General features: G+C 40.3%; 1 long non-coding RNA gene across 1 annotated transcript; it reads right to left on the bottom strand.

Moving 5' to 3' along the window:
• Positions 1-574: 574 nt before the first annotated feature.
• Positions 575-19,493, bottom strand: LOC110340926. The gene is made up of 3 exons (XR_002382765.2): positions 19,125-19,493; positions 9,366-9,460; positions 575-1,285 (listed from the first exon to the last, which is right to left on the bottom strand). It is a non-coding gene; the product is annotated as an uncharacterized LOC110340926 (long non-coding RNA).
• Between the last annotated feature and the right edge of the window lie 8,296 nt (positions 19,494-27,789).

Here is a 27,789-nt window from a genome sequence, read left to right as displayed (position 1 = left end):
CTTAAGACTGTTGGCTGGGGCTGGAGAAATGCTCAGAGGGTAAAGTAATTTGACTGCTGAGCAAGCATGAAGACCAGAGTTCAAATTCCTAGCATCTATGCAAAAGCTGGGGATAACAATACATACCTGTAACATCAGGCTGATGGGCTGTGGAGACAGCCAGGTCCTGCCCAGCCAGTTGAGCTAAAATAGTATGATTGCCTATCTCAAAAGACAAGGTGAAAGAACAATAGGAGAGGACACCTGGCATCGTTTGTGGCTTCCACGTGTGCACAGACGAGTGCATGCACCTGCACATACCCACACAGAACAGGTACTGCCCCTAACAACACACACACACACACACACACACACACACACACACACACACGAAAGAGAGAGGGACAGAGGGAGGGGTGGAGGGAGGGAGGGAGGGAGGGAGGGAAAGAGAGAGAGAGAAAAAGGAGACTATTGTCTGTTTCCTTTTTTCCCATCACTAAAATGTGCAAGTTGATTAGAATTAGGACTCTAGCTGAAAGTAAATGATACTCTGGTTGTTTATCCTGCCTGACTTGTCTTGAAACCTCAAAGTTGCCATCTTTTAGTTTCCATTGACACATTTGTAAGAGTCATTATTACACTGCATAATAGGACATCTTAAATAGTCATTTGCCACCCGCTTCACTGTCTGTTTAACTGGCACATTCAGCGCTCAGGTATGGGCAGACTCCACACGAATCACACTGTACATTCTGAGTGTACTGGCTAGCGCGTCTTGCCTGAGTCATTCACTCTCCGCTGGCCTCCTTTAGAAACTGCAGAAGGCTCATCCTTGTGCCTGATCAAAGAGCAGGGTCTCTCATTTCCCCTCTCAGGCAGCAGGGAAGTTTCTCCCTTCTCTGCTGTAGCTTGCAGAAGTGTCTTTCCAACCCCGCATGCTGACGATGCGCTTCTCAAGGTGGTGACCTGGGCAGCACTGAGTCCTTAAGAAATGAGGCTTAGTGAGAGACGATTAGGTCATTGGGAACGTGCCTTGAAAGGGTGTTCAGACTCACAGCCAGGCTTGTCAATGTTGGCTTTCTGCCTCAGGAAGTGAGCAGCCTGTTCTGTCTTACACTCCCACCATGATGCGCGGCTTTGATCAGTAGCCCAAAAAAGAGAGGATGAGCCGTAGAGTAGAACTTCCATGATCATGAGTTTTCGTTATCTTGTGACAGGAACCCAAAGCTGACCAACTGCAGCATCATCCTTGTACACAGTGATTGCTATTTCCTTGTTCTCTACGTCCATGATGCCAGAAAACCTACTGAGGAAAGAGGAAGAAGAAAATTCCAGTGCGTTCAGAGTCTGACTTATATCTCATTCATCTATGTCCTCGATGCTCCCAGGCCCCTTCTCTGAGATCTTCTGTCAGTTAATGCTAACTCTATTCTTGCCCTCCAGGTGTCCAATGCCCCCACCAGCAACTCTCCTTCTTAGAACCAAGAATTTCTGACAAATTGCATCTAATGTCACAGGACGTATCAACTCTCTTGGGGTAATTGCAAGAGGACTAACACTTGAACCAAAGCAAAAGGTGTCATTTTAAGTCTTTGTTATTGAAGATGGAAAGCAAGATTCCCTGGTTACACGGAAATAAACTCTTAGAGGCCATAAGGCTTCCTGAGATTTTCCTACTTATATGTTCAAGCAAAATGTTCATACACGTACGTGTGTCACATACATGCAGGTGAACAGAGATACGAGGTTGAAATATCATGATTTATTGGTGTGAGGTTAGCACAGAAAATAGCATCTTGAAGTTTTATAATTATTTAGTGCTGATGTATGTCTAAGCAATTATCAGAATTATTTTTAGGTGAAGAAATGAAAAAGCATTACGGAAGTGTCACTAACTTGCCAAGGACAGGAAAAGCTGAGTAGCTTGCCTGGTTGGAGTATCAGAACAGTGTCCACATTCACTGACAGAAACAGCCACAGGCATCTTCCGGTCAGTCACCAAAAAATAGCATCAACTCCTGCTTGTAAGGCTATGCTCTCTGGCAAGGTCAAGTGTGTTTACGAGAGTTAAGTCATTTTGTTTTGTTTTCACTTTGTATTCATAGCTATGAAAGTCTTGTATTGGTGGTATTTCAAGTCACTGAAATGAAAAGAATTTCTAATGCACAATAATTCTTAGGATACACTTGGCACATTTTTCATTTTGCTATCTTTCTGAAATTTCTGACAAAAGAAAACTGATTGCAGGATTTGGTGGATATGTGTCATGTGCGATATTTTAAGAAACTGGATTTACGTGAGTATTTGGGGGTGGGTTGTTCATGCACGCACTTGACATTCTGCAGGTGCGGGGTCTGAACTCCAGTTCTCATGCTTGTGCAAGAGCCTGTACCTCTCAAGCTCCTGCCGGGTTCATCTTTTCCCATTCCCCTTCCTCTTTCCAAACCTTCCCAAGTACCCTCCCTTGCTTCCTTTCGAATTCATGGCTTATTATGTGCGTGTGTGCGTGCGTGCATGCGTGTTGCATATGTTTGGGGGCAACTATCCGGCATGGTATAACCAGTTGATGCCCTCTTCCAGATATGACTGTGTAACCCGGAATAACCGCAGAAAACAGGGAATGAGAAATAAAAAGGGACCATTGTAGGGTGGTGAGCAGAGGGAACAATAGGAAATGAGAAATTGGAAGGTTTCCGTTGTACAGGGGTAGGGAGGTAAATACAAAAAAAAAAAAAGAGGGCAAAATAACAGTAAAGATGTCTGAAAGTGTCAAAAAATCATAACATTAATTGCATTAATTGTCTAAAAATGTCTAATACACGTAAGTCAGTGTATACATGTATAGTTTAAATAATCTTTACTCTTGCTGACTGAAAATGATCTCCCCAGGAGTCATAGACTATCTAGCAAAACCAAAAAAAAAAAAAAAAGAAGAAGAAGAAGAAAAAAGAAACAGGCATGAGAAGCCCTACTGAATTTTTGGTCAGGGATATTCAAGAGACTTCCAAAATATTATAGGCTATTGCTGTTACCCTTGGTTATGCCCCAGAAGTGTTAAGTTTCTATCGCTGAAGATGCCTGGGTATATCTGAATGGACTTAAGAAAGATTTGGTGAAGTTTCATTGACTCTGACACTTCCTGAGAAACTCTTTTTGTTATTTAAAAAATTATTCTATTATTTTTATCATATTTTCCCACTCCCAACTGCTGAAGAAGTAAGCCATTATTCTTTGATCTAAAGTTTGATAAAAATCCCAACATTCAACATTTTAAAATTGCATTTACATAGTCTGCTTATCACTGCTCTGTTTGAAGGACCTATTCAAAGCTTGATTCCACCATTTTGTGTCTTAGTTAAATTGCCTTCAAATATCAATAGCACCCTGATCCTATTTAATCTGTTGATTGATAGTTGATATTTATTTTGATATCCTTTTATCAAAAGTGAATATACCTTGAGAATTCAATTTTACTAACTTATGACTTTAACTAATATAATTGATTATTCATTTTTTAAGATACATGAGGTCACAGAAATAAAGAAATTGCTTTGCCCAAGATCTTGTAGCCAAGTAAAATCGGTGGATTGCAAACCAGGATTCTAAGATCTGATATTTAATAGCTTCCTCTTTGCACAATGAGCCCACTATTTACCCCAGCTAACATGGCAGCATCCAGTCTGCTGTGAGACTGGCCTGAGGCTAACACATACAATACTGGGAATGTTGGAAAGTCATTATTTTCACTGTAAAAACCTAAATAGATAAAGATCATCTACTTAATTTGGACAGTGCTGGAACACGTCTGACAGTTCTTCAGAAAGTGCCAGTAGGATCAAGTTCATCACCCACACAGGTGGGTTGCACCACTGAGTCTTATGTCTTATTACCTTACCAGGCCCTTCCCTTCTGCCTCAGGCTCTTCCTTCTAAAGAAAAGTAAACATTTTGTGGCTTACTCTAAATGCATCCGAATATTTCTAAAAGAAGAATTGCTTGTTGTTATTTGAGAAACTTTTTTAACGAGTTTTTTTTTTTGAGTTTTCAAAAGCAAAATTGGGCCTCACCTAGAAGGAAAGGTGCCCACTGTGGAAAGGGCCCGCACAACAATGTTTCCTTCAGAGAGATGGTATTTTGATAAAGTAAAATTATATCTAAGCCTCAACCGTCCTCTGATAGTATTCATTTTGGTGGGAAGGCCATGTAGACAGGAAAGGAGAGAACCTAGGAGAGCAAACAGGGACACAGCTGAGGGTGCATGCTCAAGAATGAGACAGAAGACCCAGAGCTAAAGAAAAGCCTGGAGAGTGAGCCCCACCCCTCACCCCATGCCTGTGATGGGGCAAGACCAGACTTCATTCCAGGGTGCTGGCCCTGCAGTCTGTTGTATGACTCTCATAGTCTCCCATTTTCAGCAAAGCTGCTTAACTCTGAAATGTCTTCCAGCAATCTGAAGGACAGAGGACAGGCTATGTGTGTACTTGGAAGTGAGTGGAAAGTTGAAGACCATGCAGTATGGGCACCTGACCTGGAAATCTGAAGGGTTCTGGAGTAGGAGTGACTTGGGGTGTACTAAGTGGAGCACTTAACTATCTACCACAAATACACAAAATAACTTGCTAGAGGTGTTTCTTAGCTATGCAAGAAATAGATATTGGTTGCTTTATTTAAGTGATAAAGACCTAAAAAGGAGAAATTGAGGACGTTTTCTCAACACACACAGATGATCTTACAACCAGCAAAAGTAAATTTTGAGCCATCGAATAAAATATGGCATGAAGGAAATGGGTCCAGAGCATTTTATCTCAACCCTTCACAAACTGGTTCTTTAAAAATGTGGTCCTTTAGTTCTGCAGACAGATCTCTGTGAGTTCAAAGCCAGCCTGGTCTACAGAGCGAGTACCAGAACAGCCAGAGCTGTTGCACAGAGAAACTCAGTATGGAAAAACAAAACAAAACAAAACAAAAAAAACACCAAAAAAAAAAGTGTGTTCTTCATTATATACCACGCACTGGTGTTGGGGAGACTAGTGAACATAAGAAAAAGAAAGCAAGAAAAACCTTTTACATTTTTTGGTGGAAAATGAAATACATACTTCTAAACAATAATCTATGGGAGATAATAATGGGAGAAGTGTTCTGGAGGAAGCTCCACCTCAATCCCCCTCCCCATCTCTCCCTCCCCCATCAACCCTGCCCCATTCCAGAAAGCCCTCCGTCCATGGCTCCTCCCCCAGAGACACTCGAGGCCACTCCCACGGGGTATTTAAATTGCACCCCAGAAAGCAGACTTGTGGTTTTTCAGTCTCTCTTCCCAGTCTCCCCTCTGAGGGGACAGAAAATCGTCTGGCAGCATTTTAGCCATTAAATCTGGGCTCTTCCTAATGCGGTTTGATTTGGTCTGGTTTGGGTTGCAGCTTCAGCTGGGCGGCTTATGAAAGTAAGGAAACCTGTCAGCGGTGGATATGTTGAGAAAAACTAAGGGCTGGGAAACACTGCCACTTTCTGCCTTCTGAGGAAGAGCAATGCCCTAGCTTGCTTTCTGTGGCTGTGATAAAAACACTGACAAAACTCAACTTGGGGAAGGATTTGTTTTTTTTCATTTCTGCATCATCGTTCACCTTCGAAGGAAGTCAGAGCAGAAACTCAAGGAGAAAGCTCCTGCACCTCTGCTGCAGGAACTGAAGCAGAGGTGATGAAGGAACGCTGTCTATTGGCTTGTTTCCCGTAGCTGCACGGTTTGATTTTTTTTTTATACAACCCAGAAACACCTGACTAGGGATGGCCCACTCCACAGTGGGCTGGGTCTTCCTACATCCATCAGGCAGTCTGGTCTACAGGCCAATCTGATGGCGGCGTTGAGTTGACAAAAAAACCACCACAGGCAAGCTCTGCGGATTTGTATCTAGACTTAATCAAACCCATCTAGCAGAGTCAGCTGTTATCTGATTATTTACTGTAGGGAGGGCATTTGTCTAGACAACAAGGTAGAGACACTGACAGATAAGAAATAGTCTCAAGGATCTTTTAGGCTAAGGTCAAATGGTGGTATTTTTACAGTACAAACCCCCTTGCTCTAATAAGATCTCCCAAAAGAGTTAAGAAATGAGGCCCTTAAGGAGCCCCTGAAGGCAAAACTGGTCCTCCTTCCATGTGTCAAGAGGGGGAGTAACTATACACTCAACTTGGGATAATGGCTTGCGTCATATGGAGTTTTCTCAGTGAGGAATCTGAGCAGGCTAAGGCAGAAAGAAGTATAAACAAACGTATCTGAAACTTTGTTTTTGTTTTATTTCAATTACGTTATTTGTTCTTTTCGAAATGTTTATTTTAACATTATGTGCATGGGTATTTTTTATTGGCTGTGTCTGTGCACCACGTGCATGCCGTGTCCACGGAGGCCAGAAGAGGGCGTCAGAGCCTGTGGAACTGGGGTTACAGGGTTATAGTAGGTACTCTGTGGCTCGAGAGCAACACGTGCTCTCAATCACTGAACTGTCTATCCTATCCCGCCCCTTAGCTGTTTGTTCCTGAAGATACTGGAACCAATTTGATGATTGTTACGGAACAAACATACTGAAAGTAATAAGACAATTCACTTTCAGAATTTGTTTTTTTTTCTCTAAATATTTGCATCAGAAGAAGTACACGTATACTGTTTATTTAATAAGATTGAACTGTCACCAGTTACCTTCACTGGAATTTCACTTGCAGTTACAATGAAACTGAAGTGACCTGGATGTCACCTGACCATATGCCAGTGCCTGGGGAGTTGCAGCTGCACTGTTTTTGCTAATCATTTTGATAGAGCTGTTCCACATTGCAGCTTTGACCACTCCTGGGCCGGGAGACTTTTTTTTACTGTTTGACAATGGAAAATAGACTCACAAAATACCCTTGAAAGTTCTGCATATGCTTGTTCATTGGAATTGTTTTGTCATTTCCTTCGTGTTACACTGAGCCTGCTCAGTGAAGTTGACTACTTTTTCATAGTTTTAATCGCCCTCACTTAGTAATTTAGTTGTCACCCCTTCAGAAAGATTTTACTATCTTTTCATAACATAATAGGCTGGGGCAGCCTTCATGTACCACTACCAAAATTATTAGGTGAAAGGTCTGTGGGAAATTCTAAAACAAATGGATCAATCTGACATCACCTAGAAACTGACTTGGGAATTAATCTAACAGCATACATGTTGATACCGTGAAGTGGGTCAGATATAGCTCTGTTTGTATAGCATACTGACTACAAATTTGACTCTTAACCTAACCAGGAAAAAACAAGCTAAACCACACCATAAAGTGGCAACTATTCAAATCCATTCCTCAGAAAATAAGTTTGTTTAAAGAATGAACTGCTCAAATAGGAAGCAGAGGAGAGGAGGAGCATGTGTGAGATAAAGGCAGGAAGACGAAATCATATAGTGTCGACTCCACACAGTGATTTCCACAGGGAACCTCTTGGACCTTGGCGTGGCCACAGACCTGTAAACCTAGAAAGTTCTTTTCATTGGTTTTCCTCAGAAAACAGCAGACATGTCTAATCCAATGCCTTAGAATTCTACTTTATTGCCTGTCCCAATCTTTCTTTAGCTAAATCTTTAAGTGTCATTTGGTGATGACTTAATCTTTGCTGTTAAAGTAGTAGCTTGTGTCTAATAAAATATGCATGCATAAACACTGTAACCACAGAGCAAATATTGTAGAACTAGTTCAGTAATGATGGGAAAGAAAACTTGAAAATGCCTCATAATATTTTCATAGCTTGGCAACCAAAATTTGATCTTGGAGATGGTAACATACCACATTCACACCCACACCATGACCCAATCCAGAAATCCATCTCTAGGTTAGATGAAGTTTGACTCATTCCTTAGCTCTGTGCCCAATAGCATACATGTAAGAAATTAGTAATAAGCCACTGAACCTTGAACAACGCCAGTTCATTTTTTTTTCCACGTATGGTGTTTTATTTTGCTTTATTTGGTTCTGTTTTGTAGTCCTGGAAGTTGAACCTGGGGTCTGGAACATGCCAGGCAACCACTCAACCACTGAACTCTATCCCCAACTCTCTACATATGGATTTGATCATTCCCTGCAAACCCAGGAAACCTGAAATGCTAGGGGCATTTCACACAAATCATACTCTAAAAACCACTGTGTTCATCCCACACTATGTGCTGAACTGTCTGAGACAGAAATGTATCAGCAGCAACTCTAATGCATGGCTTAAAATGATTGATTCAAGACTAAGTCAGCAAGGCTAATTTTTTGCAATGCTAGTTACATGTGTTTGCATTAATATTCCTTTAAAGACATCCAGCTGAGAATCATTATTTAATGAAAGGCTTACAAATTACATCCCATTTATGGCTTTCGTTGCAGATTCTTTTGTAGAAATGCAGGAAACATTTAAGTGACCATGTAAATTCTACACAACATTTGTAATGAGCTGGAGCTTCAGTTCCAGTTACATCAAAGAAATTCAAGTGTATTTCTTTGTTACTTTTTAGTTGCTGTGAGAAAACACCATCAAAAAAGCAACCTAAGGAGGGGAAGGCTTATTTTAGTTCACGGCTTCAGGGGATAGCCTGAAGCTACAAAGCCTGAGACAGCTAGTCACCTAGTGACTGCTTGAAGAGGTGAATTCTATTGCTCACCTCTGTTTCTCCTCTATATTTAGTCTGTCTTTCAGAATGGCATTGTCAACAATTACAGTAGGTCTTCCCACCCCAAAAGATTTAAAGTAAACAATTCCTAATAAGCATGCAAAGATGCTTGTGTCTTAGGTGATTCTAAAGTCTCTCTAGTTGACAATCGATAAAAAAACAAAACCCTCACAAGTCTGTCAGTTTTGTCAATATAACAGCCAAACATGTCACTGTTGAGTTATAACCTTCCTTCCATTTTCCTGAAAGACTTTGCCAATTTCATAATACAAAATGCAGTCAGGACAGCATTATAGTCTTTAAGGGTTATAACACTACTTAAAATCTAAGTGTATTTGTAAGAATGGGATGTTAGAATCCAGATGCTGCTCAGGACACAATCTGTCAAGTCTAACTAAAGACAGGCACTTGCAGAAATGTTGCCTATGAATATCTAGCCAATAGTTTTCCAGGTACCAGGATTTCTCACCTGGGGAAAGGAGTTTACATATCCATACCCCCAAGGAATCAGAGATCTTGGCTGCGAGTTCCTGCTGTGAAACCACAGCCATCCTCACAAAAGAGGCCCTCTGCTGCTGCCATGGGGATCTTGATCACTCTCCTCAGAGCCCATGTCATGCTACCTGTATCTGATACTCAACTCTCCTTAGAGCCTCTCCAATGCTGCCCTCAGTCTGTCTCCTTGTGGCATCAATAGCTCTGATAGCAGACTTCTTACCTCCCAGAGATTTATATCTCTGTCCCTCTTGAATTTGCATCAGACACCTTTTTACTCTTCTGAAATGTAAGGCAGTTTCTTGGTTGTGAGCTCTCCTAGAATAAAACACACACAGTCAGATGTCTCCATTCCAGAATGGAAGAAGGGAAACATAGCAGCCAATGATCTGGCCAAACCCCAGGACAGAAAACACCAAATCTTGCAGCTCTGTGCCCAGCATCTAGAGCTCATAATAGAATTGTCTGAGCTCCGAAGAGTTTGTGTAGTCTTGCTCCACCCAGACTTTGATGCCTATTGCACAAGTAGCTTCTCTCTTGGACGAGCAACATGTCTACGTGCAGATACTTTTTCATCAGATGTCACACAATGTTAGCTTCTTTAACATCCTAGAGACCCCAATGTAACTTAGACTTCATTTGCTTTCTCGGCTTCATGGTAACTTAGTTTCACAGCCCCTCACGTAGGAGCCTCAAACCTGTCTGGGACTGCCTGGCATTAGCATTTCTCTGGAAGTCTGGAGTAAGATTCCAGGACACACTGAATATTGCATCTGCCAGGCCTGGAAGACCAGTACCACGAGGATGATGATGGCAAGTTATGCTGCCTGACACATATGTAGCCTAGCCTCTTGGACCTTAGCTGTAAATGGCTTTCCTCTCACCAGAGAAGATGCTAAGAACTTTGTATAAAGAGGGCTTCTGGCAAGGGCAAATTTCTTCTAAAGCAGCCACTAAATGGATGAGTGAGCCCACGGCGGTGAACCCTAACACTCATGCTCAGCCAAGGGGAAGTCATCAGAATGGAATGGTAGCTGGGAAGTCCATGTGGTAGAACCCTTAGAAGATAAAATTGTGACTGACCACCTTGGCTTGTGGCTGCGTCATCATTTGGTTTTTATTTAACTCTTAAAGGAAGAAAATTAAACAACTTCTCTTTACTCTTTATGCTTCTGCGCCTAAATATTCATTATTTTACTTTTCTATTGTATTGTTGGATTCATGGTAAAACATAAAAAATTCAACACTATGTGGCTACCCTTAAATTTGCCGAAAGGCTTTTGTATAACTGTATTAAGATAGACTTCTTTTACTCAACAAAACAAAACTAGGAAAACTAAATACTGATTTTAACAAATGTAGATTTTGACAGTCGAAAGATGAAATGTTTAAAAAACTTTATGAATTATCACCTCTGGGTCATCAGATGGTTAATGATTGCTGTGCTCAGTCGAGTCACTTGTCTACAGCACAGCATTGGAATCTATCCTGAGGTTAAGCAGTAGAGCCCTATGAAGAGCAAGCTTTTGTGTGTTTGTGTGATTAAAAGATTGACTATGTGTCAGTTTTCTTTCTCATGCCTCCTGTCCAAACTACTTGTACCTGTGGTAAAATGGTTCATATCAGGTCTGGTCTAGATTATTAGGTCCAGGAAGAAGGATTGAGATGACCAGTCCTGCATTTGTGGAGAAGGACATGGCCATCTTGATGCAAAATTCACTCTTCCTGACTGCTAAAGGACCCAGAGCCCTAGATCTTCAGTCAACTGGGCTAAAGGGATGGGTCTGTAAGGGGGAGGAGTGTTACAAGTGGCCCACCACGTTGAGGTGGGGGGCGATCCTAGAGGAACACAATTCTTAGGGCACTCTCTTGTCCAAATGTCCATAAAACACATGCTCTTAAAATCATTCACTGTCAATAGTCATCATAGTGTCATCTGTTTTACTGGATGTTTTCCCAAATTTATTTCTTTACCCATCATGATGACCTTTGACATACAAGCTATGGAACTAACTTAAAACACTGAGACAAAATGAGGCTGTGAGATTTTCAGTTCATAAAAGGAATTCCAGGGGTGCCCCTACTCCAAAATTTCTGCTCTGTAGAACTGTCTGGAGGCTATGGGCATACATCCTTCGTATGTTAAATGCTTTAAAATCAAGGCTGATATATCTCAGCTAGTAGAGTAGTTGTATGCAGGAAGCCATGGCTTTGTTAACCATCATCATAAATAAATAAGATAATTAATTAAAATGAAACAATAACACACTTTCTTTCAAGAGGGACACTCATTTTCAACATCCTGTATTTGGAGTGAGAAAGGCATTCCATAGAAAGACTCATACAGTTTCTAATTCCTCTTTAACATACCTGATGTGATACAAATTAGTCAGAAGCTTCAAGCAATGAGGCAAAGCCATAAGTGCCATCTAAACCAAGAATCCTGTGCTTGTCTTTGTGTCAGAAATTTGAAGAATACTCAGATTTTCCATGTCCCTTCTCAATATCAGTTCTAGGCTATCCCTCGCTCCATTTCCTGGGTGATTAGACAGAGGGTCCGTGCACTGGGGTATTTGAACATCATGCCAGTGAAGCATGCTCAGCCCTAACACATCATTTTGTTCATGAGGTTCTTACCACTTAGGTAACTAAAGGAAGCATATCCACCTTTTCCTCTAAGATTATTGTGCTTACTGAATTTGGGGCATAGTCACCAATGAATGTTGGCTATATGTAGAATAAATCCTTAAATATTTTCAGTTAAACTATCTTCATTAAATTTCCAGAAACTATTCTGAGATTTCTGTTTTCCTAAAAATATAAATATTCTCTTTCACACACGAATATGTCCCTGCTCTAGTTGCTCTCTAGTGACACTATCTGTGATGCATGTCCAGAAGAAAGACTCAGGTCATGGCTGAGAGTTGGCTCTTTCTATGGCCACCAAGTAGGTAAGTAAACGTATATGAAATTTTCTGCATCTCTAATCTAGGAAAGGGGTTGGAAAAGTCTAGGAATGTGCCAACATATAAACGGTTATTTTGAACTACAGTCGTGTTCCTCCATTTACAGCTATTTTCATAGTGACTTATTTTGAACATGTGGTCCCAAAACAAACAAATCTTAAAACATACACAAACTGGTCCTTTATAAAAACATTTGCAGAACTGGAGGGGAACTTTGGCTGCTGTCAGTCATTTAAAAATATTTAAAAAACAAAGAAAGTTTGTCTTAGATAGCCCTCTTTTAGCCAAGAATGTAATATTTCCTCTCAACTCAGGCATTGATGACCATGGTGATCTCCGGTAGCCACTGAAAAGCCTTGTGGCATCTTCTGAATTGACAAAACTGAATCTCACTCGCAGTGTCTCTGTTGTACAGGCTCATATTCTTAAGCTTAAAAAGGCACTCAATATCACATTTTTTAAACCAGTGGGTCTCCCTTTGTTCTCTGCCTTACGTAGTCTTCCAGTCTCCAGTTAGGAGCCAAGAAAAGCAGACAAGCTTCCAGCCATCCCACTGGTGGCACCTTGGCTGTCCCCCTGCTTCATTTTATCCTCCCCGCCACATTCGGTTTCCCTACTGAAATATTTTGACTTGTAAGAAGTTATAACTGATACATATGCACTTTTTATTAGCCAGAACACTGATTAAGTGGAGTGTTTCATATACTGATTCACTAGTATGGATGAAGATGGCTGTAAGGGACAGGTGCAGGTCTGAGAACAGAAAGACTTTGCACTCACCCTCCAGTCTCCCCATTAACACTGGTGTGGCTGCAGACAGATTGTTTAGACCCCTTTCTGTATTGACTTCTTCAGTTGCTAAACACATAAAACTCTGAAAGATATAGACAGGGTCAACTCAAGGAGCTAACAGTAGCAGTTGGGAAGCATGGGTATTTCAAATGTGTCATAGACAAACCTATAAGTGCCAGAGCATTCCAAACCCAAAATATAAGCTAGAGGCACCACCAGAGATAAGAAACATCCTAGGAACTAGAGTTTATCCTTTTAGAGGGTTAGTATAGTTGGGGAGTCTCTTTGTGATAGAATACTTGCCTTCTAGGTTCAGGTCCTTGATTTCATTCTTAGCACCACAAAATCAAAACCAAGAAATCTAATTAAAACACTTGCATCACTTTATATCTGTAGTATGTATCCCAGGACAAAAATGAATCCAGGTTTCCTGCATGCCTCTACGCAGACCTTGGGAGCTCAATACTTCTTTTTCTCATGAATGGAGAAGTATGAGCTGATACTCCCAACACAAATACAGCAAGAAGCATGCTTACCTTTACAGTTCAGAGAATATGCACAACAACAAAAACAAAAACTGGCAGCCCAACAAGCCAGCTTCTAATGGTGTCTGCCTCTGTTACATACAATTACCATGTCTTACAAGATGTTTCCATGAACATCGGATTTTAGCTTAGTGATTCTATGTAGGTATTGGTTCTTCTTTTTAAGGCACATACTGGATCTCATGTGAGACACACATTCTGGATGAGCTCCATGTTCATGTAGCATGTAGCATGTTCTGAGCTACAGATGCTCAGGTCTTAGTTTCCAAGGAAGCAAGGGAATATTTGTCTATCTGCTCAAATGAACTGATGTATCACTGTAGACCTCTTATAAACCTTGATTCTTAATCAAATTCTGTCATGAAGTGTCCCCAAAATGCCAGAGTCTTGTCATTTCTGTCTAGCAACCTTTTGACACTGTGGAGGCTGTCAGTTGGGCAGGCATCAGGGATGCATCTCATTAATTTATCTCTGTGCTGCTAGTAAAAATGGACACGCTGCACTCCTATGACCCGTTCTGTCAGTAAAGGCACACAGAGTCATGGACATTTGGCATATCTGGTGCTAACCTCCCAGAAGGAGAGTTCTATGGTTTTCGCAACCCTCAAAATAGCTGTCAGTTAGCAGGCTCATACACTGCCCAAAGTATAGAGCCATAGTACAACCTGCTTCTAACTACCACTGATATTCAATTATTTCATTATCTGCATCTATTTCAAGATTTGTGGTGTACCCCTTAAATATATGCAATGAATTAAGAAAATGAACTCTAGTGCATAATAGCATTTCTGAAGGTCTTTAAAATCAGAGCGTTTGAACATTTATCAGCATTTACCAATCATATTACTTTAGATGTGTTACACTGTCAGATGCAACAAATATCAAATAGATGGCATTGCGATGTTTGTTTTCTAGAAACCGAGACACCAAGAGAGGAAGTAGTTTCCACAAAGTTGCCACTTGTCAGTGATATATGTGGGGTTTAGACCAAACCATATTTCCCCAAACTGGAATATTCCACTTTGTTCTATTTTTTGAGGGTGGGGAGAGACTGTCTGTTCCACTTTCCTCTAAGTTTCAAATTGCTATGTGCATTCATTTGCTCATGCGTTTACTTGTTCAATAAATGTATCCTGGGTGCTTATGCTAGGCTCTGAGGCTATAGAAGCAGACAGAAGAGGCAAGGTCTCTCAGAGAGCTTTGTTTGAGAGAAAAAAACAAATACGTTAATAATAAGTAGACCTACATAAACAATGCAGAGATTATAATAAAGTCATGTCAAAATAGGAAACAAATGCTTGTGTGTAAGAATATTAAATTAGAAAAGAACAGGAATATTCAAGATACAGAATAAGACAAGATGAAACAGGCAGACAGAGACCAGATCATGATGTAATTAAGATCAATATGTAAATAAAGTAATCATTGATTACATATTTCCTAAGTGGGGTGAAAAACTGATGAGTTTATTTTATTCATATTGTATTTATTCTTATGGTTAAGAAACTGAGAAATGCAGAAAACTAAGATGCAAGAATTGTGAACTTAAGACTGTATCAAAAAGCAAAGAAAACACACGCATACACTCACACACATGTCCCAAAGATAGAATAGTCTATACATCTTCCAGCATCAACTAATTACACTTCTTTGGAATTACTGTACACGTCTACATGGAACATATGCCTGTGTCAATGTTCTTGAAGAACTAAAATTAGCCCCTTTATTGTCTATTGATTGGTGAAGAAGGAGAGTGAATATTGAAATAAGAGAGTACACTGAAATACTCTCCTATACATGTGTATGATGACTCAAGAAGCATGGTGTGAGAGAAAGGACCCGTTGAATAGATACCAGCCTAAAGTTCTTATCCATAAGTAGGTTTAAGAATGACCCTCTGGGTTTGTTAACACACTTAGACATCCTCTGAAGAATTCAATACACCCCTAAGGAAACTCTCCAGTGTACAGACTCAGTCAGATAAGGCCTTTCTTCTACAACAAAACCTGGCACAATACTTTGTGGACCGTTGCTTTTCCATAATATTTGTCGGGGGAGAGAGAGGAAGCAGAGAGGAGGAAAAGAAGAGGATTCTTGGCTATAGGTTAACATCGTTATGCCTTGGTCTTTGTCTTCATGGCTGCATGTTTATTCTTAGTACTCCTCAACCCATCTTCTTGGGATGAAAAAAATTTTCAAATGACACTTCCAAAAGATTAATATTTTCATTTCAACATTTCTGGAAGTATTTCAATGAAATTGCTTCCAAATGGTTTATTTTATATTAGATCATTGAGAGATAGATTAACATCATAAACGTACATATGAGCAAGCAATATTTTTGTCTCCTATGGTAACATACTACATATTTCATATCCTTTGATAACATAAAATCACTAATTTAAGTTCAATTAGGGAAAGGGCAGTATAATAATTGCTGTATTTCCAACTCCCTCTTGATAACAAATGAGGCTTTTTTCCCCTCTTTCAGTATATAATAGTGTGCTTTTTCCTTGGCTAAGGTATATTAACATTGTCCTACATAAACAGAAATATTTTTAGTGGTTATGTTATTACTGAGAAATGCATTGGGGAAATGCAAAAATATATCACCTTTATGTTGTGGAAAATAAACACAGTGGATTAAATAAAAAAAATTTACAGCTTCTAACATGCCATATAATGTTTGGTGAACATCTAAAAAGAGGTTTTGGCTTTGTCCTGAGTTGGGTTTTTTGTTTTGTTTTGTTTTGGTTGTTTTTGTTTATGTTTTGTTTTTTGTTGGGTTTTTTTTTTTTTTTGGTCAACTTTACACAAGAGGAACCTCAATTGAGAAATACCTCATCAGATTGGCCTGTAGACAAGTCTATAGAACACTTTCTTTATTGGTGGCTGGTGTGGGAAGAACTGTCTCACTGTGGGTGGTGTCATCCCTGAGCAGGTGGTCCTGGTTTCTATAAGAAAGCAGGCTGACCAAACTATGAGGAGCAAGCCAGTAAACAGCACTCCTCCATGATCTCTGCTGTAGTTTAAGCCTCCAGATCCCTGCCTCCAGAAAACAGTTTGAGAATTCTTTTTTTTTTTTTTATTCTTTGAACATCTCCCACAGGTACACAATGTATCATGGTCATAACCACTTTCTAATCCCTCCCTCTAACTCCCTCCAGGTTCCCAACATTACCCCCCTCAACATTTCATGACCTCTTTTTAAAATTTAAACCCACCTTTCCTTTTAGTGCTGACTGAATGTGCAGAGGTGTGGACTCATTCAGTGGATCTGGGCAACCTACCAGTAGCCATCATGTCCCAAAGAAAAGTGACTCTGTCTCCCAGCAGCCATCAATTGCTAAAAAGCTCCCCAGATGCGGTGGGACCTCATGAACCTCTCCCAATCATATACAGGGCTTTTTAAATTTTACTTTTGCTTTTATTTGTGTGAGTGTATACTGCCTATTTGTCCAAAGAAGCCAGAAAAGGGTGTTGGATCCTCTGGAGGTAGAATGACAGGTGGTTGTAAGCCACCCAGTATGGGTCCTGGGAATTGAACTCAATCTGTGTGGAAAAGCAACGAGTACCATCTCCCTAGGCTCCATTCTGAAAATTATTTTTCTTTTAAAGATTCATTTTATGTTTAATCACACGCCAACATTTGTGCCTCTCTGTGTATGTGTGTGCGCACTAGTATGTGCACATGAATGCATGTGTGAGTGTGTGTGTCTGTGTGTGTATGTGTGTGTGTGAGTGTGGTTGTATAAGCTACATGCATGAAGAGGTCAAGGAGAATCTGGAACTACAGGCAGTTGTTAGTCATATGATGTGGGTGCTGAGAATCAAGCTATTCTGGAAGAGCAATAGATGCTCTTAACTCTTGAGTCATTTTTCCCAGTCCCCATGATGGAATGTTTAGCTGGCCTGATCTTGTGAAGAGTTTGTAGAGACAACCACAGCTGCATAAATTCATATGTGCGACATCACAGAAAATCAGAGGACTTTTCACAACCCTCCTCCCCATCCTCCATCTCTTACATTCTTGGGGAGAGGTATTACATAGATGTCCCATCGACAACCACCCTAACATTTTGCTTTTGTTTCTGTAACGATCTCATAGAGATACAGGTTTTGGGAAATCAATATATTTCTTCCTAATTTCAGCTAGCCAAATTTATGCAGTGATTTTCTTCTACCAGAAATTTCCCTTTTAGCTTTTACATTTACACTTGGACAAAGCTAAATTGGTTATTTCACTATCGCAGAGCAATCTTTTATACTTTTGTGATAATGTGTCTTTTTTGAAAGAAGGTTTAATGCAAGTTTTTGTTTTGCTTTGCCTGGCAATGCAGCTGATTGAATTCACAGCCTCCTGTGTGCTACCCAAGCATTCTGCCACTGTGCAACATTCCCAGTCCCAGTCACTGGTTCTCTCTTTGAAATTCCCACAGCAGCTCTTTAGGTATGCCCTGTAAATTTTCATGTTTCTTCTAATAAAACACATGATGTGCTTTCTTTTCTACACATGTTACTCAATCCTATATTAGAAAGCTCCAGTCTCAAAGTCAAAACTTATGAGAAATAACAGTAATTTCCAATGACCTGATAGAACCAAAGAGGTGAGTGAGTGCTAGTGTAGGCCTTGTAAATTAAAAACAACATTTTATAATCTCAGCAAGATGTAATGGGTAGTCAAAGTAATGAAGCTATCCCAGGCATGATGATTAATCTCTGTGTGTCACAACCTGGCAGCTGCAGTCTAAATGAACTGCAATCTACATAATGCATTCTCAAGACTATCAGACAGGAAGTTGCATCCATCTGCAGTATGAATGGTAAGAATACAAGTGAAAGCGTGTTCAACTCCGGCCTAGGAGAGCAGAGGTCTAGGTAGAACAATAAAAGGACAGTCAGATACCATGGATATCAACTGGTTCCAGTTTATCAAAACAGAGTGCTACATTAGCCCTTATATGACTCAACCAAGTAACTGTTGACAGAGTATTTATTTCATAAAGGAAATGATGAAACAGAATGGAGCCTGTAGAAGGAAACAGGAGTATAAGGTCACTTGGGTATGATATGCTTCCCAGGTATGTCTGAGGCTAAGTGATTAATCTCTGGCAAGTTCAAGAACAAAGTTGATGCTGAGAAATGTCAAGGTTGCTCTGTGAGTCAAGCACTTTAGCAGCCCTCTCTTAGAAAGACCAACAAGAGCTGCTGTGATTAATCAGTGGTGTGACTGTAAAAGAATCTCATCATATAGGTATACAGTATTCAGAGAAAATTGGTTTATGATCTGTGGAATTCATACATTCACATGGGTCTGCCTCAGGTGAAAATTAGTAAGAAAGGTCTGTATTAATAATTGGTCTGAAAGTTCTGACCAGGTCTAGTTTACATGGTGTCAAGAACCAGAACACCTTAGAAAACAAGGGGCAGAGAAGTTAGTCGATGGCATTGTCAATATCAATCTTGGGATCCACTTCCAGAAGCTGTAGTTATCTATAAAAGAAAAACATTGGACCAGAGGACTCTTGAGGGTGCATGGTTGAACAAGGGACTTTGTCAGCCAGAACCTTATTTTAGTTCATGAAAATCATTTTGATAAATACATCTGAAAATGGTACTTCTTGCCTAGCTGTGTTAACACACTTTCGCTTACTCAGTTCATGCAACAACAAAACTCACCCAGAGTTGAAGATCCACAGCCAGCTACTGAAGATGCACTTGAGGATAGTACCCACAGCGTTCCCACAGACAGGATGAATAATTTGCCCAAGTTTGCACAGCTCATTAGCTTTGGAACTAGGATTCAAAGGTAGGCTGTGAGATGCAGGACACCTGCTACAGGTCTTGAAGCCTCAACATAGTGGAAAGGACAGGTGTGAGAAGTCAGAAGTAAGGCCTTGCACGGAACACCCTCTTCAAGAGCGCAGGATTAAGAGGCACCTATTTGTAAGACAAGTTCTAAAAGGTCTTAATAATAAAATCCCAGAGTCAGATATTAGAGGTTGAAAGCTGAAAGGTCAGAGAAGCAGAGCAGCCAGCCACTAGAGCTCTTATCTCTACAAAATCCTCAGACTAAAAAGAGACTGAGCTCCGACTCCTCCCACCTACATTCTCTCGGCCCAGCCATGTCACTTCCGGTCTGTCAGTACAGACCTCCAAACCTCTATGGTTAGCTAGTGGCTAGCTCTGCCCTCTGATCTCGAGACAAGCTTCACTTGCTAGAGTGTTTAAACAAGATATCACCACACCCATCCCAAAAAATTGTAGACCTCTGTGTTTGAGGCCATGTCCCTGGTGGAAATATGCTTTCACGTGAGAGGCCTCACTTTCTTTCAGAGCCGTATTGTCTGCAAGCCCACTAAGCTTTCGTGCCCCTTTCGTGCCCTTCAAGCATTCATGGCCGATGGCAGCAAACACAGTCTATCTAGCCTTTTGTTTCAATTCCTTCAAGGGTCCCCAGTACCTCTCCCAGGCAAAGCTGGCTGGGTGAAGGAAGTGTGACTACTAATATCCAGTCTGGAATGTCAGTCTTTTGTCCCTTTTTGTCTCTGACTGTTTCACTCTGAAGAGCCAGGACACCAGGGATCATAATCCTGACCAAAGGTCCCTCTCTGAAGTGTTAATTCACTCTCTTGCCTTACAGTCTGAGGTCACTCAAGCGTGTCAGCTGCTCCTCAAGTTGACTGAGGTGTATGTCATTACAGACTCTGCCTAAAAGCCCCAAGGACTTCTCACTCTGCCCAGGGTATCAGAAGTAAAAAGTCTCCATAGGTTGTTTTTTTTTTTTTTTTCCTTTAACCCAGGCCCAGCCCCTCTGCAGCCCAAGAATCCTCTGGACAGCAGGCAGCCTATGTTTCAGACACTCTTAAAGAGGTTCCAATGCTTATGGTAAAGATGACACGCTTTCCTTGACGCTCATTTTACTAAATTAAAAACATTAAACATAAGTGTCTCTTGAGGTGATTTTCTCCTTCAAAAATTATTTCCCTGAATTAAAAATGTGTTTATATGGTTTCAGATAACAATTGAGCAATCGTTTCCATTTTTTTCCACCTGCCAATGGCTGTCTGAGTGCAAAGAAAGGCTTGTTGTCCGCGGGTCCCCAGGGTTACTGGTATAATTCTTTTTACTCTGGGGTGCTCAAGCACAGAATTGCCTACAATCAATTTGCTTTCACATTCTGGCATTAAGCTCACTGTATATAAAAGTATCATAAGTATTTTCAATATAATTCTAAGTAGTGGTGATTTAAGAGGCTTTTTAGTGTAATGAAAAAAATTACAAGGCATAGTAGCAGCTGTACAGCTTATTTGAATGAATCCAATCAAAAACATATAAGACTCTCCATAAACTGCAAAATAGATAAAAATGACTTAAAATTAAGAAGGGAAACTGATAGGAGTGATTTGACGTCTAAAAAAATGAAGCAGTTTTCTGGAACAGTATTTTGACCCTCTGGCTCCTAAAAACACAGAATAAGTCATAATTCAACTTAATGATATGGGGAAGCAGAGGTGTTGTAGTGATGCAGCTCTAACAAAAAATATAGGTATTGATATAACAATAATCTTTATATAGCTGTTTTGTAGAGGTGAAACTAAAAGACTTCTGGTAACATGCATCACTAGTTGTCAATAATGGGGATTATATCTACTGTTGCTGTTTGAATATAAGGTAAGAAGCATGACAGACACCTACAGCCTTTGCTGGTCAAAACAACAGCCATTAATACCCAAACACATGCAGTGACCCTGAGTCTGAATGCAAATAGGTAGAATTCGAATATATTATTATCACTATATAACAATGCCAACAGATAGTAGACTGTCCCAAAATGTGTACTGAATGAAGGAAGGAAAAAATAATGATTTCATAGAGTCTGCTTTCCTTTACCATTTTAGTTGAGCCTTCCCTATTTTTGTATTTAAGAGAAATGAATAAAGCAAATAAGAAAACTGTGCAATCACAATCGGTGGCTTGATGGATCTTTAGAGAGAATTCCTGTCCCTACCACAAATATATTTCTTCATCCTTTGCTTCAAATTTCTCCACTCACTTATGAAAAGCAGAGCCACTGGCCAGCTCCATGTTGTGAAATTTCAAGAGAGTAGAAAGAAGTTGAACTGAGTTTGTTATTTTATTTATACAAAAGGGAGAAAACTCAAGTTGCCAGATAAAATACAGGAAGACCAATTAAGCTAAATATCAGATAAACCATAAGGAATATTTCAAAATAAGTGCATCATAAATGCTGTGTGACACATACTCATACTAAAATTTATTTGTCTGCCCCTCTAGTCTAACTAGGCACCACCTACTTTTTATCTGCTAAATGTGGCAACACTGACGTAAAGCAAACATTCTAAGTGCCAGGTGTTTCTGTGCAGATGCTGGTGGACTAGAAGAGCCCTTGGTTAAGAGGCAATTGTACAATGATCTTGATGCATCACTGTCCAACAAGGGTCAACCTGTCACTGTTCATTAAAATCATAGTTTTAAAGAGCACAACGGTAGTCAAGCTGCTTGTTGAATGCTTCTAAAAACAGAGAGCTGAAGGCAGATGGAGGAAAGTTCTGAAAAGAGAATGAAGCAAAGCCAGGATGCTCACCACGAAGCCAAATTGACCGTCTACACAATAACCACTTTTGAGAAGACCATCTCTGCATGTCTCCGTAGACATACTCAGATCAATGAAAGATAAAACAACTTCTCAAAAGTTAGCGTTTGGTAAAACACCAAGTGTGTTTTTAAACTGTGGGGGAAAACCCCCACAATACTTTGAAAGGCAGCAGATCGAAAGATTATTAATATTTATTATTTACCACTCAGAAGCAGAGGTTGTAGGAACCCACAGGCCAGTTCTCCGTGGCCTAAAGAAGAAGGGACTGTCTTGAAATTTTGGGTTTGGAGGTTTTAAAACGACAGAATGGTGTACAGTGTTGCCAATCAGAGGGTTGAGATGTTTGTCCCATGAGGCCTGACAGTGCACACAGATGACTTAGAAATTTAGAACATGCAAAATTCATAATCTGTAAACTGAAACTGAGTCTTTTTCCTCCTGATTCAAGGGCCCCCTTATTGCCAAGCCATCAAGCAAGGCCCTATGGAGAAAAATGCATTTCTGAGTGCTCAGAGCATCAGATCTGGCCAGAGTAGCTAGGAGACATTTTTGAAAAGATTCAAACACTAAATCTTTATCGAAGATCCCAGACTAAGGTTGTTCCTTCCAATACAGTGCCAGACAGTGAATGGCACTTCCAAGATCTTTGTATGGAGAATGGTGACTATTTTTTCCTATTGTAAATAGGGTTAAGGCAAGACAAGAGGATAGTAATGTGTCTTACACCACCATAGATCAAAACTCTACTTGGCGTTAAAAATATGCTATTTGTTTTAGTTACAAGGATAGCACCATGTGGGTGGCATTGTTTTTCTCATTTTATCAGTAGCAAACTACTGGAGTCTAAGAGAATGTAAAAAAAGGATCTAATGCAGGTAAGGAAGGAAGGTCAGCAAATAGGAGTTTCCCTCTATACAGGCATCAAGACGTGAATCTGGGTCCTAGGCACCAGAGTGAAAGTGCGGGTGTATCCTCACATGCCTGTTAGCACAGTCCTGTAGGCGACAGTGATGGAGGAATGGCTGGGACTTCTTGAATAGTCAGTCTAACTCAAACACTGCACTCCAGGTCCAGTGAGAGATGCAGTCTCAAAAACTCAGGCGTGTTGGCCAAATGGTACATTACATACTTGGCACCAAAAATTAAAAGTGGTAAGCTTATTTCGAAGATTGGAATTCTCCTGAAAGCTATATCCAAATAAAAGAAACCACAAAATAGAATGTTCAGGTCATAGCACAGAACAAAACTCAAATCAAGACAAAGGCTGAAGAAGCTCTGCTCCCAGCCTTGTAACACAGATTACAATCACCTCCTCCCTTCCTTGCTATGTGATTTTGGCAACCTTCATCGACCCTCTGCGCCAGTCGACTCCTCTAGAGACTAGATGGAGTAGTGGAACCTGCCTCATTAAACGTTATACTTCATGTGACCTGCTAGATAAACAGCCTGGCACAAAACAAGAGCCAATAAATACCAGCTCTTATTTTTATCACCGTGGCCATGCATTATTAAAATGGATACACAGGGCAAAATGAGAGCTTTGTATCCGCCTCTGCATTTTTCCAAGTTAATATTCCTGGATGCTATAAACCCCAAATGTTTCCTCCTAAGCAGACATTTAAAATGCCCTGATGCTTTTGTCCATTTGTTTGCTGTTTTGCTTTTTCAAGCAAGTGCTCACTTTGTGACTTATGAGGCCCTTAAAGCCTTAAATTCTGGGGCCACAGGCATGGGGAACTGTACTCAGATAGATAACAGCCTAACCCATTCTTCTCAGTGGAAGTACAGAAGTCAATCCCAGGCTCACCCAGATTATACTGTGCTATTCAATGCTATCTGACATCAGAGTAGCGATCAGGCCTGAGGAAAGAGGTGTTGAGAAAGGAATTTTAGTCAGGTGTGGTGGCTCGCACCTGCATTTCTAACACTCAAGAAGATGAAGCAGAAGAATGGTGAGTTCCAAGCCAGCATGAGCTGTACAGCAAGATACAGACTAGACAGTAATAATAACAATAACAATGATGACAATAACAATATTGATGATCATAGAAGGAGAAGGCTGTAAGAGAAAAGGAAAATTAATATATGTATACATATATATACATATATATATATATATCTTCCCACTGGAAGTGCCTATAACCATATGTTGACGTGAGCAGTGAACAATACCCATGGTTCATCAGTGCTATTCTGAAACAAAATTGACAACTATTAGAATGAGTGCACTCATCGGTGTGTGTGCATATGCTGTGCTCTGTGTGTGTGTGTGTGTGTGTGTGTGTGTGTGTGTGTGTGTGGAGGGTGTTCAAGAAGAATGATGCAGTCTATTGAGTTAGAGGAAACATTATATTTCCTTTGCTTGTGTGTTTCAAAATAGCTCCCATTTGTAGATTTGTAGTTGGGTGAATTTTCTCATTTTTCTTAAAAAGAGCAGGTGCTCATGAGACCTGGTACAGCCCAGGACAGAACATCCGCTCTCCTTCAGTGTGAAAAATAAAGCTGAATGGGGGCTGGGGGTAAATCCCGCTGTATTGGACACCAAGCTCCAGATCTAGGTTGGCTGCATTGTTTGCCTTCTGCAGAAATTTACAGACTATTTCCTTGCCCTTCCCCTGAGCTAGGATGTGGAGATTAAAATGTACCTACTGAGTAGGTAATGCATTTGATATTATGGATCCATCATGTGCGTATGCCTTTGGAGCATAATGGTTCCTTTGGAGCTATTATTGGTATGCTGTGAGTAGATATTAGGAATAATACTCACAGAGTGGTTGAAGGAGATCACGTATTAACTACTGTCAGACTTTAACATTATTCAAAACTAGGCTTTTTTTTCTTTGTAATTCCTGGGGTTTAATGCCTCTATACTTTGTAAACTGAGCACTTTTCAAAGAGAACCCTCAGTTCCTATAGAGCCTTCTTTAGGTGAGCTTTGATCTCTGCAGAGCACCTATCTTGTGTCTCTGTAATTGCACTGGTTTAACAGGGCTCCATAGCACGTGGAGGGGAAAATCCTTTTATTAAGGCTGTAAACCTAACTGACCACAGTGATGGAATGCACAGCTTGGGGGTAGCCTAGAGCTCCCCAGGAAAGGGGGGGGGAGGACCAGGGAAGTCTTCATGTTAAAACAAAATGAAATATTTATTAAATGTGTTTCTTGTGTCACAGGCGGTCACAGAGGCTGCCCTGTAGTCCGCTGAAAGGTTTGATCTTTACTAAGCATTGTGAATGCTGATTTCAACAATGGGGTAAAAGCTAAGGAAGTTATGCTGTATTTTTGGCTAAAGATGACAGCTCAGGGTTTCAAGTTGCTCAAAGCAGTCTGAGGGATTAAACTGACGAAGGCTGCTTAGAAGTATTGAGTTTCGAAAAGTGTGATCTTCCAATACAGGGATTCCTCATTTGCTCTGACTTAACCATATTAATCTTACTTTACAAATACATGTGGTGGTTTGTATCATGTTTAATTAACTGATGGAGGGCTCCAGTGGTAAAAATGGCATCCCGCTAAGCTCTGTCCGTATGGCAAAGTCGAATCTCATCCTTAGCCTTGCAAGAACAAAATCTCCCAAGAGTCCGTGATGACAGGATGTAGGAATTGAAATCAGGTCCCTCCTGTTGTTTGAGAATCCGTGGAGGGTGCCTGCCATATGCCCGTCACTGCCAGTGGCTGGGGGAGGGCTGGAAAATGACAGGATAAAAGAAAGGAAGGCTCCAGTTTCCCCAATATGTTCAACTCTCAGATGAAAACGATGCGTAATGGTGCTGTACAGAGGCCAACATTCACATGAAAGTCTGCCTCAAACTTCTCAGCATAATGAAAGGGGTTTGTGGTGGTTTTGATGCATACCCTCTGTTTCCTTTGTGGAGAAGGTTGCTCAGGGGGCTTGAGAACCGATAGGTGAAAATGCTTTGGTTTTGAGTTCAATATAATACCCAGAAGAGCGTTTTAGCAAGTCTTTTTTAATAAAATGTTTTTTTTTAAATAAAATCGGGTCTGACTACTAAAGCTATACTCTTGGATAAGATCTTCAGAGTTAACACTTTTGGGAATGGGAGTTGCCTAACTTTTCTCAAAAGTCTGTAGTAACTGTCATGTTTGAGGAAAAATATGTAAGTTGACTCCCGATTTTCTTAATGCTTAAAACTTTTAAAATGTGTTTTAATTACCCTAGTAAAATAATAGGAGTTTAAAGACAGGTACAATATCAGTTCAGTTTGGGTCCTCAATATGATGGCAAACTGACTTGTGCATGCTCCCTAGATTTTTTTTCACGATTTGCATGTCACAAAACTGTTATAATCATGCTACAACTTAATCTTATATTCAGGCTTTCCCCCCTACTTGGTATTTCGTCATTTATTTGCCACACTGTTATATACCCATGCCTTTTATTGACAGCGTAATTTTTCGTCAAGTGATATCTTTATCCTTTTTAAAATTGTGTGTGTGTGTGTGTTTACGTGTGTTATATGCACACCTGCATGCCAGGCAGCATATGTGGAAACCAAGAGGTTACCAGTGGGGTGTCTTCCTCAATATCTTTTCTACTGTGTTTTCTGAGGCAGGTTTCCAGCCTTTAGCTGTCTCATTCCTTCAGCATTAGGACTACAAGTGTGTGCCATTGTACAGATGTTTTGTCTGCGGGTTGGGGATCCAAACTTGAGTTCCTGAACCCTTGTGCAAAGACTTTCCCCACTAAGCCACTTCCCCCAACTATATCATTTTTTTTCTAATCATGTTTCTACTGTCAGATAATTAAAACACCTTCCAAGGTTATAAAGACAATTCTTGTATTATAGTTTGTTCTACATTTTAAATGATTGCCTTAGAAAAGATTCTCCCCAAATGCATATTTCTTTAAAAAGTGTATGTGTGTGTGTGTGTACAAAATTCCCTTTCAAAAATAAAATGGAAAGTAAAATACTGTGTTGAATCATCAATGCTGTTTGAAGTAAAAGTGCATACAATTCATGGCAATTCTAGGTAACAACCTTATTCCAAAGCAACTATTGTGGCCATGTGAAAGATATTTTGCTTTAGCTCTTATGTCCCTAAGTGTGCTTTTCTTCAAAGTAAACATGCAATAGTAATGAAGGCAATCCAGGTGCCTCATCTGCATTACTTAGCATTTCAACCTAGAAAAATGGTTCTTTCCATGGAAGTTTTACATTTATATCAGTTTCCTAGATGACTACAAATATACAAGTAGGTCGGGACACAACTGGCCTATGAAGATGACCGTGATTTCAGTTAAATCTGAAGTGTGCTCCTAAAAACTAGTAGTCCTGGATGCTTTCATGTTGCTCATGTAGGATATGAAGAGTTGGGTAAGTTGAGCAATGCATTTTCACCTTGATCCCCTTTGGATTTTGACAGGGAATTCATACTCTTCAGCTATGCTGGGTATCTGCTCAAAAAGCTTGCAAAGAGAAATCCACCTTCATGCCAGCCTCACAGACTCACGCAGAGAGCCATTCCGGGGTGTCCCACTGCGTGCCACTATGTTCTGAAGAGCTGCTGCTGTAGTGTTTGGATTTTTGAGTTCATCTCTCAATGTCTTACATTTTCTTAATCTTCTTTATTTTGAGAAAAATATATACAATTAAAATTTCTATTTTCAGACAAATTTGTCAGGAGTTCATCTGATCTGCTTAACTTGATGTGTACTTTTATGAAATACCAATCAATCCAAGTTCATACCATGAATTAGTAAATA

This window comes from Mesocricetus auratus, unplaced genomic scaffold (genome assembly GCF_017639785.1).
Source record: "Mesocricetus auratus isolate SY011 unplaced genomic scaffold, BCM_Maur_2.0 Super-Scaffold_100029, whole genome shotgun sequence".
In the NCBI taxonomy this organism is placed as follows: Eukaryota; Metazoa; Chordata; class Mammalia; order Rodentia; family Cricetidae; genus Mesocricetus; species Mesocricetus auratus.
The sequence above is the reverse complement of the archived record's forward strand: the minus strand, read 5'-3'. Positions and strand labels throughout refer to the sequence as shown.